Consider the following 8,192-nt stretch of genomic DNA (forward strand, 5'->3'; position numbering starts at 1 on the left):
ATTTTGGTTCATTCCTGTACCAGTGGATATAATTGGCTACCCCAGCCTGGCTCTCCCCCAACCCAGTTTACATGTAGGCCAACAGGTGTTGTAGCCCTGCCCAGCCTGGTCTACCTCCAGTTTCAGCTATCACACTTGCCAGCATGAATGGTGGCCCAGCATTGGAGTCCCCACTCCCCTACCAGGCTCAACCCCTGCCCCTGTATCATGTGTGCTCATGGGTGCTGTGGCCCATTCTGGCATAGCCCGTCTTACCTCAGCATTTTTCAGTGGGTACTACTACAGCCTGGCCTCTTCTGCTCCCATTCCAGCTCATGTTGATTAGAGCTGCTGCCCAACCTAGTGCAATCAGCCCCCAGTCCCGGTCCTAATGTGAACTGGCTGGTGATGTGGCCAGACCCAGCCTGTCCTGCACCCTATCCTGGTTCTCAGATCAGCCAGTGTATGTTATGAATTGGCCCAGCCTGGCCTGTCCCCATACCTGAGCCACACGTATGCTGGCAGGTGCTGTAACCTGGTCTGTTCTGAGCTGCTCCTTGCCTTCATTTTTGTACTAATGTGCAGGAACTGCAAACTTCTCTATCAGATCTCCTCTCAGTGGCAGATCCTGCACACACTGGTGGGTCCTTAGCCTCGGGATGAGTTAGTCCCCCTCCTGTCCTGGCAGGAACAATGGCCTCGCCCAACTGGCCCATATCAAATCCAGTTCTTACTGTTGGGTGTTACAGCCCAGTCCATGACCTGATGCAGCTCTCATGTGGCCCAGTGGGAGCGGAAACCTAGCCCAACCTGTCCTACACCCACTCTGGCTCTCAAGAGTCCAAGTGGGTGCTGGAGTCTAGCCCAGTCTGGCACACCCCAGAGTCTGTCCATGTCCATGCTGATGGACACTGCAGCCATATTCAGCCCAGACACCACCATTCTGGCTCTCATGCTCACCAGTGGTAACCACAACCTAGCTGGGACATCCTCTTAGCTCTCTAACCAGGTCTGTTCCCAGCCCTAGCTCTTGCACATGCCAGTGGTTGCTCTGATGTAGCTCTGCATAGCCCATCCCTGTCTTGACCTTTGCCATCAGATGCTGCAGATGGTTTGTTCCAGCTCTTACCCAGTCCCAGCTCTCACTGGCAGGTGCTACAGCCTGGTCATGCTCAGTCTACTTCCATCCCTGACTCATGCAAACCAGCAGGTGTGATAGCCTAGCCAGGCATGCCCCACTTACCAGCCTGGCTTCTGCACTTGCCAGTAAGCTAAGGTTGGCCTGGCTCTGCCCGGTCCACCCCCTTCCAAAACCACCCCACATGCATGTGGACACTTGGAGCTACCATACCCAGTCTGACTAAAACCAGGCCTGAGTCACATGCTCACAAGCAAGAGCAATGGCCTGTCAGGGGAGTTGCCCTAGTTTCCCCACCAGACCCACTCCCAGACCCATAGCTCACCCATATCAGTGGGTGCTAGGCCCTTACCGAACATAGGCTAACACCTCTGTGTTGCACATGTATGAGTGGTAGATGTTGTGGCTCGGCCTGCCCCATACCATATTCTTGGGTGCAGGTGCTATAGCCTACACCAACCCAGAGTGTATCCAGCCCCAGCACCCATTAGTGTTGGTGGTTCCACGGTCATGCCTAGCTCAGCCTGTCACCACCCCTGGCTCCAAGTGAACCAGTTGAGATTGCAGATCAAAGAGGTGGGCCCAAACATCCCCCACAGAACATACCCCAAATCCAGTTCTTTTGCGTGCTGGTTAGTGCCATGGCCCAGCCTAGCATTACTCATCCCCCATTTCGACCTTTGTTGGTGAGTACTGTGATCTAGCCCTGCCAGGTAGGCCCCAGCCCTAGCCTTAGTGTACACCAGTGAGTGGTATTTGGCATTAGTCATTACTAACTACCCCAGCTCTGCCATCCCTCTAAGGCTGCTGGGTTTGTCTAAACCTTAAAGGTCCATTCATACCCCCACAAGATCCCACTGCCAGGTGGCCCAGGTGCTAAAGACGTCCAGTGAAGCCCAGGGGCTGCCCAGACTGAGCCTTGCTGCCTGGCAGCTTAGAGCCTTGGCTAGCCAGCCCCCTCTGGCTCCAAGCAGCTGGCAGGTTGATTGGCTCAGGCCTCTCACCAGACCCAAGCCCCACCCCTGTGGTTCAGGCCCCAAACGCTTTCCATGATCTCTCTAGATTACCTTTGTATTAAATAAATTAATTAGGATTAATGTCAACCTAGCTGGATCTCAAGAAAACAATTTTAATAGAGGAAGCAAGCTGTAGAATAACATTTGGAATACATTTACGTAAACGTATGAAATATACACTCTTTAACTATAAGGAAAACAGGCCATAACATTACCACATTGAAATTATGATGCCAGTTACTTCTTGGAAGTATATGGAGGTATCAGAATTCTTAGCATTTTTCTGTGATTTAAAGTACTTCATAACCAAAAGAAGGTAATGCCTCAGTAGACCTTGCAAGGATGGTGCAGATAGCGAGTACAGCGAGTAGTATTTTGGTTGAGACACTCATGTCTCATATCAGAGTACCTGGGGTTGAATCCAGCTCTTGCCAGTGTAAGGTTCTCGGAGGCACCAGATGATGGCTGAAGTAGTTGGTTTTTCCCTCCTAGGTGGGAGACTTGATTGAGTTGCTAACTCCCAACTTTGGCCCCTGGTCTGTTGCAGGCAATTGGGGAATGAACCAGTGGACAGGAGCTCTCGCTATCTCTACCTCTATCTCTTCCTCTGATTCCTTTTCTTCCTCTCAAATGAATTATTTTTTTAATTCCTTGGAGGAAAAGGTAAATACTTTCATTTAAATTTTGGCCCCTTGTTTATTTGGGCAATCATAAATGGGGGAGTGTTTTCTTTATTGAAAACCCTTGACCCACAGATTGGCTAGCTCATGATATGATGATGCTGAATTTGATTGAAAGCTCCTGAAAGGGCAGCTCTGTGATAGTTATATTAAACATACATTCATAAAGATAAAATCATTAATGAAGTCTTTGTGTATAGAAACTAATTTTAGAATTTGGCATATGTTTTAAGGTGTGTGTGTGTGTGTGTGTGTGTGTTTGAAAGACAGATTTACAGAGAGAAGGAGAGCCAGAAAAAGATCTTCCGTTCACTGGTTCATTCCCCAAGCGGCAGCAACAGCCAGAGCTGAGCCAATCTGAAGCCAGGAGCCTGGAGTTTCTGGGTCTCCCACATGGGTGCAGGGTCCCAAGGCCTTGTGCCATCCTTTACTGCTCTCCCATACCACAAGCAGGGAGCTGGATGGGAAGTGGTGCACCCAGGACACAAAGCTGTGTCCATATGGAATCCCTGTGGATACAAGGTAAGTATTTAGCCACAAAGCTACTGCCCCAGGCCCCCAGCATATTTAACAGCGTTTTATCCAACACCTCACATCTCATAACTCTTTGTTTACTTTACACAACTTCCTAGATAAAAGTTTTGGAGAAGGTAAGATGAGTATGGACAAGGAGAGGGAAAATACTACGTAAGAAGATGGTTCTAGATTATGAAAGGACTGGTGTGTTACATATAATAACCCTAACATTGTTGATACAATTTATGCCTTGTACACTCTACTAAAAATCACAACACAACATACTCATATGCCACTTCTCTGAATTTGACCTTTCCACTTCTCACCAACTGTCTGTGTTTTCCTTTTCCTTTGAGTAATTGTAAATCCTCCTTGGAACAAATTTTTTGTGTTTTGTTCACTGCTGTATTTCGAGCATATACTGGAGTGTATTGGCTGAAAACACACATTTAAAAACTGCTAGTGAATGAATAAATTGAATTAATGAATTAAGGTACATTTGGAAGTTGAATAGTGAAAAGACAAGCTTCTACTATGGCTTTTTCCCATTTTCCTTATGAAGTAGGCTGAGTGAGGGGGGTAGATGAGGAATAATGGCAGTAGGATTAGGAAAATAGTGAGAACTTACAGCAGTGTCTGTGAAAGTAGCCATAAAACACATTTACTTCCTTTGCTTAGGAATATCACCATCAACATCACATTACATAAATCTCATTCTATTTTTTTATTCCCAATGTACTGTTGAGCTATTTGAGTGAATGTGCAACAATAAGTCTTTGCATTTATCGATGTAGCATAAATGGTTACTATGATGTTGGAAATAATACAAAATATAATGAACCCTCTCATTTGCAGGCTATTCTATGTCAACTTTCATCAGATGATATAGCATATATTTGATTGAAAGTCTTTTGCATATAGACAGATTACATTTGACATCGTAAAAACTATGGCAGGGTCAGTAAACAGTTTTAATTTGTAAGCAACAAACACTGAGGGCCTGGCACAGTGGCCTAGCAGCTAAAGTCCTCGCTTTGAATGCGCTGGGATCCCATATGAGAGCTGGTTCTAATCCCGGCAGCTCCACTTCCCATCCAGCTCCCTGCTTGTGGCCTGGGAAAGCAGTGGAGGATGGCCCGGGACCCTGCACCTGCGTGGGAGACCTGGAGGAAGTTTCCGGTTCCCGGCTTCAGATTGGTGCAACACCGGCCATTACGGTCACTTGGGGAGTGAACATGGGATGGAAGATCTTCCTCTCTGTCTTTCCTCCTCTCTATATCTGACTTTGCAATAAAGATAAATAAATGTTTAAAAAGAACACTGAAATTTATGTAATTTACTTTGTAGTTTGCCAAAAAATAGCTCCATTTCAAACAAATTTCATGAACATTCATAAGAGTTTGAGACACACTATGTCATTAACATGTTGCAGTCAAAAGAACTAAGAGTTAGTGTTACACACACCAAAGTCATTGCAGTTGCTACTCACAAATGGAATTAAACTGTCTTACAAAAATGTGACCCAGTGGTGCAGTGGAGCTGCCTCATACCAGCTTGTAAGAACTAGTTGCAGTGTCATAAAGTTGGAATGATGATTGTTAAACATTCATCCTTTGAGATTAAATATTCATCAGTTTTTCTTTTAAGAAACATTTAGTGATGTCATATACATGCATTTTATCTCTACTGTTCCAACTTCACATGATACAAACTAGGGCTTGATTTTTGGTTTATGACTTAACTAGAGCTAAGAAGTGCTGAAGAAAATGTTACTAATTGGACGTGGTACAATAGCCTAGTGGCTAAAGCCCTTGCCTTGTACACACTGGGATCCTATATAGGTGACAGCTCATGTCCCAGTTGCTCCAATTCCATCGAGCTCCCTGCTTGTGGCCTGGGAAAGCAGTCGAGGACAGACTCTGCACCCACATGGGAGACCCTGAAGAAGCTCCTGGCTCCTGGCTTCGGATCAGCTCAGTTCTGGCTGTTGTGGCTACTTGGGGAGTGAACCAGTGGTTGGAAGATCTTTCTTTCTGTAAATCTGACTTTCTAATAAAAATAAATTTTAAAAAGAAAATCTTACTAATTCATACTGAGCTTAAAAGTGGGTTATATGCATAGCCATCACATTGTGAACAGCACAAAAGTGAGGCCACATTTTTTATTTTTCCGATATTTGAAAACCATTATCTAGTTTGGCAAGAAGTCACTCAGGTCATTAATGAATGAGTAAGGGATCAAAATATAAGCAATTGTTAAAATATTTTTTCTTAGTTCTTTAAAAAAAAAAGATTTATTTGCTTTTATTAGAAAGGCAGGTATACAAAGAGAACAGATACAGAGACAAAGATCTTCTGTCCATTGGTTTGCTCCCCAAGTGGCCACAGTGGATGGAGCTGAGCTGATTTGAAACCAGGAACCAGGAGCTTCTTCTGGGTCCCCCACTCGGGTGCAGGGACTCAAGGCTTTGTGCCATCTCTACTGCTCTCTCAGGCCACAAGCAGGGAGCCGGATGGGAAGTGGAGCAGCTGGGACAGGAACCATGGCCTACATGGGTTTTGGCACTTGCAGTGGGGAGAATCAGCGGGGAGGATTGAGCTATCACACTAGAGCATACTCCTACCCCTGTTCTATTTCTTTTTTAAAATGTTTTTTTATTTTTATTTTTATTTTTTACCTGAAAGGCAGAGTTACAGAGAGAGGGACACACACACACAAAGAAGCGGGGGTGGGGGGGTGAGAAGAGAGAGAGACACAGAGAGAGACAGGGAGAGAGAGACTCTTCCATCCACTAATTCACTCCCCAAATGTCCACAATGGCCAGATATAGTGGTCTGAAGCCAGCAGCTTCTTTTGGGTTTCCCACATGGCAGCAGTGGTCCAAGGACTTGGGGCATCTTCCACTGGCTTCCCAGGTGCATTAGCAGGGAGCTTGATTGGAAGTGGAACAGCCAGGACACAAACTGGTGCCAAATTGGGATGCTGGTGCCGCAGATGGAGGCTTCCTTGTTATGCTACAGTGCTGTCCCCAATGTTATTGTAAAACACAATCTTATTGAGCAATAAATGGTAAAAGTTGGGGATACTAAAGTTTTATTGAAGAATAATCATATTCACATTCAGATAACAGCTAGATCTGAAACTTACAGGGTGACCGCCTCTCTTTCTTTCTCTTTTGCGCGCGTGCTTTTGCCCTCTTTTTTTTTTTTCCATCCCCCAACCTGGGAGATGAGAAAACGACCATATTTAGAATTAGTAAGGTTAATGTACTGTTGAAAAAGCTATTAACATGGGGCTTCTTCATTTTGCTGCAGCCACGTAAGGCAGGAAATTGAGGAGTAAGAAGAACTGATGTGTTATTTTCCAATTAAGAGGAACCTAGAAAGGAATATATTCAGTAGTGCAAATGTGGGAATTATTTGTTTTTATTTGTAAGGGAGTAAGGTCATAAACTGATGAAGTTTTTTATTTGAAGTTTCACAGAAAAAAATGGTTCAAAAGTGAAATAATTTATCTCTTAGATAAATTTATCCTAAATTAGAAATAATGATGATTTGCAAACTGACTCCCCAACGTTTGAAGACATTGATCAGGTAAAACAATGATTGCTGTGGATATACCACTAAAATTGAACTGTTAGGTCTAAAAGATCCCCGAACCATGGAGAGACAAGTTCCACATGCAACAATGCAAAAGCAAAGCAACTTTATTGCTAGCTCGAGCTGGGGTCCATGTTTCATCTATTGCAGTGGAGTCTTGACAAGGACTCCGTTTGTCTCTCGCAGACTGTTTTTATTCGCTCCTAGTCACGAACAAGCAGTCCTTATCTTGGTCACATTTAACTCGTACGGGTGTAGGTCACGTTCCCATGCAACCTGTACAAGTACAGACCACATTCCATTTGCGGACGTGTGGATGCCTCTGATTGGCCCATCTCCAAGGTCGATTCCCCCCTGCCCACTCCATCACTCTGAGGAAAATGCAACTTTGAAGTGAAGTGAGACTTAGGCCTACTCCCTGACCTTTGGCCCATCATGGCGTCAGTCCTGTTCTTTATGCAGCAAAGCTAGGCAACGATTACAGAAACCAAGTATAGCAGTCTTGTTAACAGTTAAACTCCCTTATCACTACTTAGCACTCCTGTATTCCTACTACTATTATGTTTACTTATTTACTATTTATCCCTAATGACCTTTTAACACTAATCAAGAGTAAATCCCTGCCACCTAGCCTTGCACCCCCAACTCCACAGAATCAATTAGTGTGTAAAAGATATGTTTTTCTCTAGACATCTTACCTGGTTTTTTTTTTTTTCTGGAAAAAAAAATCTTTTTGGAAGGCATTCGGGTTGGGGAAGAGCTGTGAAGAATAATTTCCATCTATTTCTGGAGTAGCAGAACTGTTGGTCAAGTTCCTAAGCTGCTGGAGAGACAGTTTGGACTTAACATTAACTCTATTAATATATGGCTGTAAGACTCTGCAGAAGCGACATTAATTCCCTCGTTTACAATATTGAGGCACCAATTTCCTCCTAATATCTACATAAAGTTATCTATGTCTAAATGCTTGATTGTTCATTGCTTGTCTATGGAGAAAAACTCATAACAGGGTGGCCTTTGAGAACGGAAACTGATTCCATACTCTATAACTTATGTTTATGGCAGAATTTGTGTAAATGGATAAAACGGTGCTTTGCTGTCTTATTCATTTACACAAATTTGCTTCACTGCAACGAAGCAAAGGAAGGAGAAACACGGTGTTAGAAGTCAGAAAAGAGAGCAAGGAGTAACTGCCGGGGCAATGCGTCCGCTAGAAAAGCCACACAAGGCAGTTTCCGTTCAAGAGACACGGAGGTTCTTTGGG

The 8,192-nt window shown here is 44.4% G+C and overlaps 1 long non-coding RNA gene across 1 annotated transcript; it reads left to right on the forward strand.

The window, feature by feature from the left end:
- The first annotated feature begins 612 nt into the window (after nucleotides 1-612).
- On the forward strand, nucleotides 613-7,377 carry LOC121152541. The gene is made up of 3 exons (XR_005883275.1): nucleotides 613-623; nucleotides 5,082-5,083; nucleotides 7,219-7,377. It is a non-coding gene; the product is annotated as an uncharacterized LOC121152541 (long non-coding RNA).
- Nucleotides 7,378-8,192: the final 815 nt, after the last annotated feature.

This window comes from Ochotona curzoniae, unplaced genomic scaffold (assembly GCF_017591425.1).
Source record: "Ochotona curzoniae isolate NIBS_2020 unplaced genomic scaffold, NIBS_Ocur_1.0 contig_2469, whole genome shotgun sequence".
Lineage (NCBI taxonomy): Eukaryota > Metazoa > Chordata > Mammalia > Lagomorpha > Ochotonidae > Ochotona > Ochotona curzoniae.